This window comes from Chrysemys picta, chromosome 7 (genome assembly GCF_011386835.1).
Source record: "Chrysemys picta bellii isolate R12L10 chromosome 7, ASM1138683v2, whole genome shotgun sequence".
In the NCBI taxonomy this organism is placed as follows: Eukaryota; Metazoa; Chordata; order Testudines; family Emydidae; genus Chrysemys; species Chrysemys picta.
In genome coordinates this window covers 38,100,551-38,114,310 of record NC_088797.1, presented here as the reverse complement: position 1 = coordinate 38,114,310, position 13,760 = coordinate 38,100,551, and positions in this window count along the sequence as shown.

Genomic DNA, 13,760 nt, shown 5'->3' with positions numbered 1-13,760 from the left:
AGGTAAAGGGGTATGACAGGAATCAGGAGCAGTGCAGTGTGAAAGCAAAGGCAGTACATCAGGGAAACCACAAGGTGAAGGAACACAACAGTAGATCTGGGTGCTTCACCACAAACTTTCCGTTTCTGCAAGGAACTACATGCCATGCTTTGCAGAGACCCCACCAGCATGCTCCAGACCACTGTGGATACCTGAAGGACCCTGAGACAGAGACCTCTGCCTTGAACAGCAGGAAGGAGGAAGAGAGAGATGTGGTGGAGGATTCCAGTCATGGAAGCCAGGAGCTATTTGAGACTGCCACAGTCTAACCAGTGTCACCAGTCAAATGTGGATGAGCCTGATGAAGGGGAAGGGAACTCGGGTAAATATGTATATTCATTTTTTATTACAATGTTTAAATTTAAAGATGGCACCCATCCCATCCCCAAGTTAACAAGACAAAAGATATTGAATTTTCATTTTTACTCTTATGAGACGAAGTAGAGACACAACAAACAGAGGTAAAGTTGGCAACTGTTTTTCTTTCCCCTATTGGGGTAGGCTGGAGAGGGGCCATGCAAGCACTGTACATTGGGATATCTGTTTTATCCTCTTAGGCTACATCTACACTACAGGGGGGAGTCGATTTAAGATACGCAAATTCAGCTACGTGAATAGCGTAGCTGAATTCGACGTATCGCAGCCGACTTACCCCGCTGTGAGGACGGCGGCAAAATCGACCTCTGCGGCTTCCTGTCGACGGCGCTTACTCCCACCTCCGCTGGTGGAGTAAGAGCGTTGATTCGGGGATTGATTGTCGCGTCCCAACGGGACGCGATAAATCGATCCCCGAGAGGTCGATTTCTACCCGCCGATTCAGGCGGGTAGTGTAGACCTAGCCCTAGAGATTTCAGTTCAATTTTCATGGAGATCCTCTGCAATCCTCTCCCAATGTTTTCTAAGGATAGCTGCCTTATTTCGTCCTCCATGGTAGGATACTTTTCCATGCCACTCTGTGATGAGTTTGGCTGGCACTACTAGTGAACAGGCTCATGTATATGGGCCCCAGTGGTGTCAGGAAACCAGTAGCAGCTGTGTTCTCTGTGCCTTTGGCACACTCAGGAGTGAGATCAGCTAAAATCATCACTGCCTATGGAAATAGTGCCAGCATTCACTGCCATCGCCCTATACCCATAGGGACCAAAGTTTTATAGCCTCATGTAACAGAAAATCCCTCCTTCCCACCCCAATCCATGGTAGGCTGTACACACCATGGTTGGGGCTGGAAAGCAGTGCTGTGCCCAAGGCACTCTGAAGCTAAAGTGTCAATCAGCATTTCTTATTCAAAGTGTTTATGGGAATAAGGGAAGGGAGTTTTGAAACATTTTCCCTTTCCATTGTGACTGTAAATCCAATGGCACATCCGGCGTGGCAGCCTTGAAGGGTGCCCCTCCATGTCTGTAGAATACTTGACCCTGAGGAGGAGAAGAAAGAAGAGGATGAGGGAAGCAGGATCTTGCAGAACATGTCAAGCCAGCGCTGCATTGGGCTGTGAACAAACGGCTTAGGAGGGCCAATATAACTAAGAGCATAGAGAGAGAGGAGAAGAAACAGGGCCCAGGAGTCCCAACAGGATAAGGAGAGGAAAATGCCACCAAGACATAAAGAGTCTTCTCGGACAGCAATCTTAAATGCTACAGACCTTTGTTGACCTCTGTAGGTCCAAAAATCCCAGACTCTCCACTCTCTGTAGTCCTTGGAGGACTCCATGTTTGCCATTCACTATATCCCCCAACATATCACATGTCATATTACTACCCCTACCACTGCATGCCAGGAAACAGCAAGGAAAACCACTGCTTCACATACGACAACTGTGGTTCACACAGGTAAGTTTATGTGTAGCAATAATGGGCTACATTTGTGCATGCAAATGGACATAAGTATTTATTTCCTTTCTAATTTTAAATTTTCGTCCCATTACATTGAAAATTTTGTATATGTTGCCTTTAGATTTTTTTTTTTTTTGCACATTGTATTTCTGCACTCCTCTCCCTCCTCCCCCCCCCCCCACCCCCACTCACTAAAATTCTAGTTTTTGGAGAATCAAATTATCTTTATTAGTTCACAACAAATTTTGCAGAATGCATAGTGGTTGTCAGAACAAACAATACTTGTAAATGCACAATAAAAACCACATAATTCAGAGCTTTAGGAAGACACACAGTCATATTTATAAATGCATAGCAAGCACTACACAGTTCTTAGCAGCACCCAAAGCTGCAGGTCCAGACAATACTACCACAGAACAATACTGTCTCTGACTATTAAATTGCTCTTTCAAAGCCTCCGTCAATTACATAGCTCTATGTTGGACTCTTGTAATAGCCCTTGTGTCTGGCTATTCAAACTCAGCAGACCTCAGCACCACCGTCTTCCCTCCACCCTGGCAGTAGCTTTCCCCCCTGTCCCTCAGAGACATTATTAAGGATACAATTTGGTCACAGAGGTCACAAATTCCATGACTAACAGATCTCCATGTCTTCTTCAGCTTCAGCCCCAGGCACCAGAGCTCAGGATTCGGCTGCAGCTCTACCATAACCATACCCTGATTTTTACATTTTTCCCCATGATTGTTCTGTGAAGTTTGCTTAATTTTACTGTAACAAAATCATATTCATCAACATTATGCAGGACAACAGGCAGCTATAACCATTGGGCTATTTTTCTTACTGAGATCCATTCTAGTGAGTAAACACTGCCAGTGTCCCTTTAATCCACCAAAAACACATTGTCATTCTGCACCTTCTGAGCCAGCAGTTGAATCTTTCCTTGGTGCTGTTAAGGCGGCCAGTGTACAGCTTCATGAGCCAGGAGAACCAAGTGGGGCTGGGTCACGCAGAATCACTATTGTCATTTCGATATTGCCAATGGTAATCCACAAGTCAGGAAAAAACATCTCTGCTTGCAACTTTCTGGACATTCCCGAGTTCTTAAAAATGCAAACGTCATTCACCTTCCTTGACCAGCCCCCATTGATATTGATGACACATCCCCCCCGTGATCCACCAATGCTTGCATAACCATAGAAAAGTAGCCCTTTCTGTTGGTTTACTCTGTAGAAAAGTGGGCTGCTGCCAAAAATAAGGATACGCATGCTATCCAGTCTGTTGCCCCACTGCAATTCAGGAACCCCGTTTCTGAAAATTCATCCATTATTCTCTGCATGTTGCTGAGAGTCACAGGCCTGCATTAGCAGGAGATGGTTAATGGCCCTACATGCTTGTATGGCGATGGCTGCCACCATAGTTGAGGATTTTCCAACTCCAAAATGATTTCCCACTGACTGGAAGCTTTCAGTACAGGATTGCTACCAGAGTGCGATCACTTCTTGCTTCTCCATTGTTAATGGAGCTCTCATTCTGGTGTCCATAAGATGGCAGATTAGGACATGCTTGGCACACAGATCTAAAAATGTGGCCTTTTGCATCCAAAAGTCCTGCAACCACTGCTCATCATCCCAAACCTTCATTATGATGTGATCCCACCATTCAGTGCTCATTTCTCGGCCCCAAAAGCAGCACTCCTGTGTCTGCAGCTGCTCTGTGAATGCCACCAACAACCTTGAATTGTTTTTCTCTGTTCCTCAGCAAACTGTCTGCGAAGAAATCTACATGTTCCCCATTGTTGCAGTACTTCCTGTGGGTCTGTAAATACAGGAGAATCATGCATCCTGTATTTGCAATATTCATGAGACTAGCGCAGAACTCTGCAGGCTCCATGCTTCTGTCAGAGATGGGAGACAATGAAAAGTGCTATGGAGGTTTGTGGGATTTTTTTAAAGGCATGAAAATTATGGGATTTGGATGACATTATGGGATGGATAAATTTGCATGCTAGGAACTTTACCTGAAGCTCCAGACATCCCTGGGCAAATCCTTTCTATCCCACAATACCTTATGAAAAAATTCACAAAAAAGACATTGCAGTAGACGGCAGCATGTGGCACACTGGACCAGGATACTTATCTGTGGAGCACTGCACTTTACATGGACACAAGCATGCCAGGTGAATACATACTGTAGCAAAGCAAGCTGCCAAGTATGCATGCAATTGAGTGATATACAAACTTTGGCAGCTGTATGCCTACATAACTTGTGTCAACCACAGTTTGTAGTGTAGACATGGCCTCACTCCAGCCCTGGCCAAACTCACGATTAATGAAAAAATTGTGAGAGGTAGCAACACTGCATTACCCTCCCTCCAGCCATTCGTATGTACACATTAACCTGTGTTAATACCATTTTCCTGTCTGTACACTAGACTTTTAAGAGGAAGAAGGATTGTCCAGTGGTTAGGGCACTAGCTTAAGCCATGGGAAGCCTGCATTCAATTCCCTGAACACCACAGATTTCCTGTGTGATGTTAGGTAAGGCCTTCCTGCACAGGGGTGTTGCAAGCATAGATACATTACAATTGACAAATGCTTTGAGATCTACTGATGAAAAGCATAATATAAGAGCTATGTATTACTAACAGGTATTACTTCTCACATGTTTGTTCTGGGCTACAAATGTTTGTTCTTTACCAGTTTACAGATCTGTTATATCAATATATTTCTTGCATCTAGTAGACTGGGATTGTGAGGCTTAAAGTTTGTAAACTTTACTAGCTAAGCAATAGTTGTAGCCAAGAACAAATGTATGGAGAGTGTGTAAGACTAGCCTTTGCAAATGTGTTAAGTACCTCAAGTTAATCAGCAGTCAATTAACTTACGGTATAAAAGTTTAATGGAAACAAGCCCAAAGGCTCAGAGCTTGTCTACACTTACAACGCTACAGTGGCCTCCTGTAGTGCTTCAGTGTAGACACTACGTATGGCAACAGGAGGGATTCTCCCTTTAGCTAGGTAATCCACCTCCCCAAGGGGCAATAGCTAGGTCGGCAGAAGAATTCTTCTGTTGACCTAGCGCTGTCTACACAGGGACTTAGGTCAGCTTAACTTTGCCACTCAGGGTTTCAACCCCCTGACCAACATAGTTAAACCAACCTAATTTTCTAATGTAAGCCAAGTCTCAGCCACTTTTGTGTCCTGGAACAATGCTTTGTAGAGCATATATGTTTGCATTTACAATCATGTTAACTGCAGATAAGGTAACTCAACACCAATAACTCTTGTCTAAATAGGCCTGTGGTGGCATGGAGATTTTTTCCAATCAGTCATTTTTAGGGCTTGTCTACACAGGAAAATGCCAGTATAAACAACTAAAGTGTGAATTTAAACCAGTATAGCAGTATACCTCTATGTGTGGAAACTTATGCCAGCCTAAGGCCTAACTTACACTAGAAAAGCTTTACTGGTATAGCTATGCCAGCAAACTCTCCCAGTGTAGATGCAGTTTCTACTAGCAAAACCGTGTTTTTGACAACATACCAATTGTCGGAACAAAATAAGCTATACTGGTAAATATACTTTTTGAGAATAAATACATTAAAAGATTGTGAAGCACTCTGAGATCTACTGTTGAAAAGCACTATATAAGAGCTAGATATAATTATTAGCCAGTATAACCGCATCTACATTCGTTTTTTTCTGGTATAAAAATGTAATAAACAATCACCCTCCTTACCAACATTGTGAGAACAGCAACATTTTCTAGTGTAGTTATGGACTAAGTGTCTTATTTTAGTTTAATTTATGTCACTTTGGTGAGGGTTTAAGATCAATAAAAAAAGAAGGCACTCATACCAGAAAATGCGTCCATGTGGGGCATTATAACAATTTAACTATAGTAGTATAACTGGTAAAATTTTCCCATGTAGACATGCCTTTATTCTCCCCTCTTTCCCACTGCCAAAGGCTTGTCCTGAAAAAAGAAAGAAAAAAGACCAACAAATAAAACCAATATGATATCTCCAAAGGGCAAGACCCTGACACACACCAAAAGGCATGTTTTATAAACATGAACTGTACTTTTCCTGTAGAGTAGTTTTTGTTAAATTGTTATATTAAACCTTGTGTCCAGTTCTGCCCTCAGATGCATGTATACAACTCTCAAGGCCTTAATAGGAGTTATATGCACATCTGACTGCAAAATCTGGCCCAGAAAAAACAAGCAATTTTAAGCCATTTAAGCATTAGTTATACAGACATACTTAATTTGTATAATACTGTGTCAAGGAGACAGGTTTTGGCAGAGCCTACACTGTGCACTTTATATAAAGAGTTGTAAAATATTAGATAAACAAGACAATATGAGACAAAAGAAATAAAAAAAAAAGTGAGGAAAGGGGAAAATCATCCCACAATAAGTGATATTGATAAGAGACTGCTGATTATTTTTTAAACTTGTAATAGAGAGAAGAAGCCACACAAAGCCTACTGTTATAGGAGAGAGAAGACAACATACAGTCATAGAACAAGTAAACATATGTAGGGAAGAAACTAAGCCAAATTCCAAATAGCTAAACAGTGAAGCATTGTAAAGAAATATTGCCACTGCACAGAAAAAGAAACACAGAACAAGGAAATTGAGCAACAAAACAAAATTATCACAACACAAAAATAGAAGTGAAAAAAAAAAAAAAAAAGAACAAACCAGTCAAAATAAAATAGAAGTTATTAGTGTCATTCTGGGTTGATTTGTTTCACGTTCATGTTTGCTTAGGTTGACAATACAATACAGAGTCTCTCAGCTGATGTGTGTCATGCTCTTATGTGTCCAGACACATAGTGAGATCTTCTGTGATGTTCTGTCTGAAGCTATGTACAAATGTGAGAAGTAGTGTGGCCAGTGATTAGAATGAGGGAATGGAAGTCAGCACTCCTGAGTTCCATTCCCAGGAATACCACTAATCATTGTGTGATCTTGAGAATTATCTTCTGTGCCTCAGTTTACTATGTGCAGTATCAGTACATATATTTTTCATCTACTTGACTGGGATTATAAGATTTAGTTTCTAAACTGCGTTAAGATCCTCAAATGATGACTGTAAAACATTGTTCTTAAACTTTCCACACCATTTAATTGCAATTTCACTGCATTTAAATTAATAAATAGATAAAAACAAATATGGATAAACTAGAAGGAACAGCAAAGACAAGACTACTGTTAGAGCATATCCACGCTACAGTGGCACAGCTGCAGCTATGTTGCTGTATCATCCTAATGTAGATTGCCTACATCAGTGGAAGGGGTTTTTCCATTGATGTAGGTAAGCCACCTCCCTGAGTGGCAGTAGCTAGGTTGACAAAAGAATTCTTCCATCAATCTAGTGGCATCTACCACAGGTGTTAGGTTGGCTTAACTGCGGGGGGTTGGAATTTTTCATGCCCTTGAGAACACAGCTAGGTTAATCTATATTTTAAATATCTACCAGGGCTAAGTGAAAAAAGTAACAAAGCAAAGACAAATAAATGACCACACAAAGTTCTCAGGGAGGAATGGCTATAACAGTCCTTCACCTTTACCTTCAGCCTACAGTATTTATATCACTGGGTACAAAAGAAGACCAAGGTAAATAGGTTGTAAAGAAAGCATCTTGAACAAATCAAGACATTAAACCAAGCAATAAAAATCTAAAAGGTAAGCTATTCAAAAAAAAAAAAAAGCTATGACAGACTAAGAAGGAGCTGCTTATTGCAGGTATTTGTAGCCTTGTTATATTTTACAGCTAGGCCTTAAAAGGGTTTGTGGCCCTTATGCATTTGGTATGGTAAAAGATAGTGGAAGAGTAATTATTCCCCCCCACCCCCATTTTAAATTTAGATTGCGTGCATGTTTAATGCACAGCAATGGGACATCCTAAATATGAAGCTACTATCAAGGCAGCAAGCTTGATTTTTCTGGAATGGAAAAAAATTGAATAAGCTGTTCACATTGGTTCATCCCAAAATGTCCTGGAGGTAATAGCAAGAATATTGCAACACTACACTTTTAAAGTAATTGATACTCACATGAATAATTGCTGTTTGGGTTATGTACAGTATATACTTTTTCTCCCATGTTGAGTCACAACAGCTAGATCTTAAAGAGGACTGTTATTTTATTAAAATGGCACCTAGCACATTTTAGGCACCAGACACATTCCTCTCTCTCCCCAAGAGAGTTTACAATCTAAAATTTATCGTCAGTGGTGGGTTAAATCCTGCAATCTTCCTTCACCAGAACTCCCATTACCTTCAAGATAAGACTAGAACCTGCAAATGGATCCATGTGGGCAGACTCCTGCAGTCATCCAGAGCCCATTTAAGACAAACTCCACACAGGTGTACCTGGGCAGATCCATTTGCAGAATCTAACCCCAAAAGATTGTTTCTTTTTTAGTAAGGACTCATTTAACTCACAATCTATGTTGCTATAGTTATGTGCTATAAGAATAGAGAAATCTCATGCTTTAGGTCCTCTAAGTAAAATATGCCCTTCTTCTACCCAGTTTAGCTTTGCCACATGGCCCTTATGAGACAAGCTTAGGTATAACAGTCGGTCAATTGTATATGGTTGCTATAGTTATATTGCACTCCACTCCAGTGTATATTTTGAAATAGATTTTTATAGGGCTGTCAGTTAATCGCAGTTAATGCCTAATCGCATATCTGTGGGTGGGGAGGTGGCAGAGATGCTGAAGACCCAGCCCAGAGCTCTGCAGGCAGGGCGGGGTGGGCTGTAGAGGGGCTGAAGCCCCAGTCTGTAGCTTTGTGGGCGGTGGGGGGACAGAAGCCTGGAGCCCTGAGGTGGGATGATGCCCCAAGCAAGACTGAAGCCCAGAGCCCCCAGCCTATATTTGAAAATATAGAACCCCCCAAACAGTTTTTAAATAAATGGTATTCTAATATTAACGGTGTGATTAAAAGTATGATTAATCACGATTAATTTTTTTAATCACTTAGCCCTATTTTTAACATGTATTTCCAGTGTCAAACCAATTTGTTTTAGTACCTTGTTTATCTCTTGAGACTTAGCAAAGAACACTTTCTGCACCAGATCTCTGGATGTATTTTCATGACCTTTATATTTCTCTAACTTGTGTGGAGGACAATGCTCTTCCCAAAGGGTTGCTTTTACTACATACATGATGCCACAACCTCTTGTGCTAGCCACCTTTGTGTTGCATTGCAATTACCTCCACATTTATAGCAAGTAAAACTTGTCTTCATTTACTGACCATTGTATTTTTGGTCTTTATGCCCATTTTAGTTAGATGTACTTCAGTTCTTTCACTGTGTGTTAATTCTTTCACTTGGAAAATACATTTTTCACTATCCCTGCAGCTGTACACAATGATCTTTAAAAATAAATGGACTTGATATTGCAGTCTGACTTGAACTTGGTTATTAGTTTTACCAAAGCTATTCCAGCTCTGATTTTATAATCCATGTGTTAAGTGTTCATATTCATATGATTCAGAGATGGTCTACACACAAACATGCACCAAAAGCTCTTTTAAAAGTGTTAATTAGAACAGATTTATTTCAGTGCAAGTCTGTGTGGACACTTATTTCAGACTAAAAGTGTTCTGATTTAAATTTAAATTTTGCTAACGTCAATTGAAATTCGATTGAACACTGCTAAATTCGACCTAAACTCGTAGTGCAGACCAGGCCTAAAATAATGTCTATACACAGACTTTTACAGAAGTAACAGAAGGTATGAATTAACACTGATTTAGATAGTTTGGTGAAAGTTTGTGTAGATCCCCTGAGTCATGTGAATATGATGGATTATAAAATCTACCAACCCAGGGAGAAGATAGCTGTCTTCCTTCTTGAGGTTGGGTGCTAGCTAAATTGAGGCGGTAAATGCACCACTGACAGCATAGCTAGCAGGTGGATGAAGAAATGGCTAAAACAACATGAATAAATGGGCCCACCTCCTTGTGCTCTCCTGATTTGTTCTATGACATTGGTGGGGAGTTCAGTCGACGAGAGGCTGTTAAGAATCTCCAGGGCCAGGAAAAGGACTGCCCTCAGGGTGCACTTATAACTGAAAGACACTGAGAGACGATTCGATCAACCATCTAATAGAGGAGAAGGCAAGGACAGCCTGTGACATCCTTAGTCTCTGCGAAACACAATGAAGAAAGGAGATGGAAGTGAAGTGGAGAGATGAAAGTACCAACATGTTGGGAAAAGGAGAAGGTGCAAGAACCGTTGGAGGAATCAGCTTCATCATCAATAACGAATGGTCTTGAAAAATCATCTCCTGCAAGTTCAAGTCATCGCGCATCGGAGTGCTACACCTCCAACTGAACAAGAACAGCACTCTCAAGATTATTCAGATATATGCTCCCACAAGCAGAAGTGAAGATGACGAAGTGGAAGAATTCTATCAGGAGCTCGAGGAAACCCACGCTCAAAAATCCACATATACGATCACGATGGGAGATTTCAGTGCCAAAGTTGGAAGAGAGAAAGAAGGTAAAAAGTTCATTGGAAGGTATGGTATCAGCGAACAGAATCCACGAGTAGAGCAACTGGCAACTCTGGCGGAGATGAAAGAAATGTTAATTGTTAACACCTGGTTTAAGAAGAAGGCCAAGAGGAGGTGGACATTCATTGTACCCAATGTGAAGAACAAGAACGAGATTGACTATATTCTGATCGATAACTGGTACATTGTACAAGATATCTCAGTAGTACCATCATTTAACATTGATAGTGACCATTGCTTGCTGAGAGCACGGCTCAACTTCAACAAAAAAGTGGAGAAGAAAGCGCTACAAATGGCAAATCAGAGACAGTGGCCAAAAATATTCAATGAGGCAATCTTGAAAGTGAACATTTACAAGGAAGACTGGAGTCTTACAGATAACTGCGATGAGGATTATATAAACTTCACTGATAAATTGAGGCAATGCGTGAAATTATCCAAGAAAGAAAGACTGAAAAGAGCAAAGGGAAGAATCTTGGAGGAAACGCGGAACTTGCTAAAGAAGCGGAGGAATAGGAAGCGAAATGATGGTGACAAACTTGAGTACTCCCTCCTCTGCAAGTTGATAAGAAGAAGACTAAAGGAGTCTTTGAGAAGTACCAAAATGAAAGGCTCTTAAAGACAGCTGAAGATCACAGAAGCCTCAAAAAATGCAAAAGGGAATTGACACTGTACAGCTCAACAATAGTGGCATTGAAGAACAGGGATGGAAAACCAGTAATTGAAAGAGCATATACTCCCAGTCTTTGTCAGCGAAGTTCGACATGCAGTTCACCAAATAAAGGAAGAAAAAGCCCCAGGTAAAGATGGACTGACAATCCAAATGAAAAAAGCTCGAGGCCAAGACCTCTGGGAAACCCTTACTCAGAGGTTTAGCCATTACTGGGAATTACAGCAGATACCATCTAGCTGGAAGGAGTCCAACACCATTCTGCTGTCAAAGAAGGACGATCATGAAGATCTAAAGAACTATCATTCTATATGCCTGCCTTCACATGTCTACAAGCTGTTCACCAAAATAATAACAAATTGACTCTCACAGAGTCTAGATGAGCAGTAGCCGAGAGAGCAGGCAGACCTTCAAAGGAATTTAAGTACAATGGACCATATTTTCACTATAAACTAGCTATTGGAACACTCAAGGGAATACAAATTGCCTTGGTCGACTATGAAAAAGCATTCGACAGCGTAGAGATCAATGCAGTGTTGAAAGCTCTTGCAGAGCAGGGCATTGGCACAAACTGTATCAGACTATTAAAGGAAGCAAATTCTGACTGCACTACAGATAACTTTATTTGATACTCCCCTTCACATCCCAGTTAAGAAAGGTGTGAAACAAGAAGACACGGTTTCACCGAAACTCTTCATAGCCTGCCTCTAAATGTTAATGTGGCGGATGAATTGGAAGGATGGAATCAACATCAATGGAGAGCAGCTAAACCATCTCAGATTTGCGGACAATATTGTGTTGATCACCAAAAATACTATCAAACTACAGAAAATGCTGCAAGAACTCAACACAAAAAGCAGCCAAGTAGGACTGAAAATTAACCACTCCAAAACTAAATTTATGTGATCTGATACCTTGCCAAAAGCCCAAATAACAATCCAGGAAGAACAAATAAAAGAAATTGAGCAATATGTCTATTTGGGCCAAGAAATTAACATGTGCCATGATCAGGAAGGTGAACTCTTGTGAAGAAAAAAAGCAGGTTGGTGCGTATTCAGTTCTATCAAGGATGTCCTCCAAGGAAAAATCAACAAGGCAATATGCGCCAGCCTCTTCAACTCAACAGTACTGCCAGTAATGTTGTATGGCAGCAAAACATGGGCACTGACGAAGACAGAGGAGCAGCAACTGTCTGTCATGGAGAGGGCGATGAAAAGAAGAATTCTGGTATTTCAATATGCCACCCATCCCCAGTGAAGTGATCAGACAGCAGAATGGAGTGCAGGATGTCATTGTTGAGAGCATGCATAGTGAAATGCGATGGGCCGGGCATACAGTGAGGCTCACTGACAATTGATGGACTGCAGCTGTCGCTGAGTGGTACCCCTGGGAACTGAAATGACCACTCAGCCGACCTCCAAAGAGATGAGAAGATTTTATTGTGAAAAGACATGGCTGCGAATGGAAAAGGAAGGCCAGGATCCAAGAAAATTGGAAGACTTATTGTGATCAGTGAAATCTATACGAGGGCCGAAGGACCGATCGATCAAGGTGAAGGTGATAAAATCAGAGGAATTGTTTGATAAAGCAAGCAAGCGGCAATAACAATTGGAATATTGGTTTCGCTGAGGTCTAACCGAGTCAGTAAACCGCGCCAGCGAGCTTTTAAACATCCAAATGCACATTCTACTACAATTCTGCACTTGCTCGGCCTATAGTTGAACAGCTCCTTACTGCTGTCTAGGGTGCCTGTGTATGGCTTCATGAGCCATGGCATTAAGGGGTAGGCTGGGTCCCCGAGGGGTAGGCTGGGTCCCCAACGATATACATATATGGTAGAATGGGATTGATTTAAAGACTTTTCCTAGCAGTTAGTAAACAGGGATTTTCAATTTCTATATAAACAAAATTTTGTTAGGAAAAATAAGGTTGAAAGTGTGTTTCAGGGCAGTCTAGCTAACATTCAGAATATTACAACCAACTAAAAACACAGAGGTATTTGGTTCAATTTAGGTTATCTAATTCAGTGGTTCTCAACCTTTCCAGTCTACTGTACCCCTTTCAGGAGTCTGAAGCCTGAATCCCGCCGCCCAGGGCTGAGGCATGTAACTTAGCTTTGCAGGGCCCTCTGAGGCATGGGCCCCCCAGCAATTTCCCTGCTTGCCACCCCCTAATGCTGGCCCTACACATGCAACCCCCATAAACCCATCCCATGACCCCCAAGTTGAGAAATACTGATCTAGATGAGCTGATGTACCCCCCCCCGGAAGAACTCTGGATACCCATGAGTGGTGAGTGGAGCCCCCCTCTGGGGAGGCTAGCCCCATCTCTGCCCCTTCCACCCACCCTCCCATGGTCAGAGCCCTGAGACACCCCCCCCACCCTGAGGAGCCACGAGATCCCCTCCCCACCCCCACGGCCGGTGTAGTGCGAGAAACTGCTATTTGTAGGAATTTGCAACATCAGCAGGGCCAGCTCTAGGCACCAGCAAACCAAGCACGTGCTTGGGGCGGCACATTTTCAGGGGCAGCATTCCGGCCATCTTTTTTTTGTTGTTGTTGCTTTGGGCAGCAAAAGCCTAGAGCCGGCCCTGGCAGCAGCAGCGCGTCGTGCGCAGGGGGTGCCATGGGGCTGCTGCGTTTTGCGCTGCAGGGGAGCAGCGCCTGCACCTTGTGGCTGGGC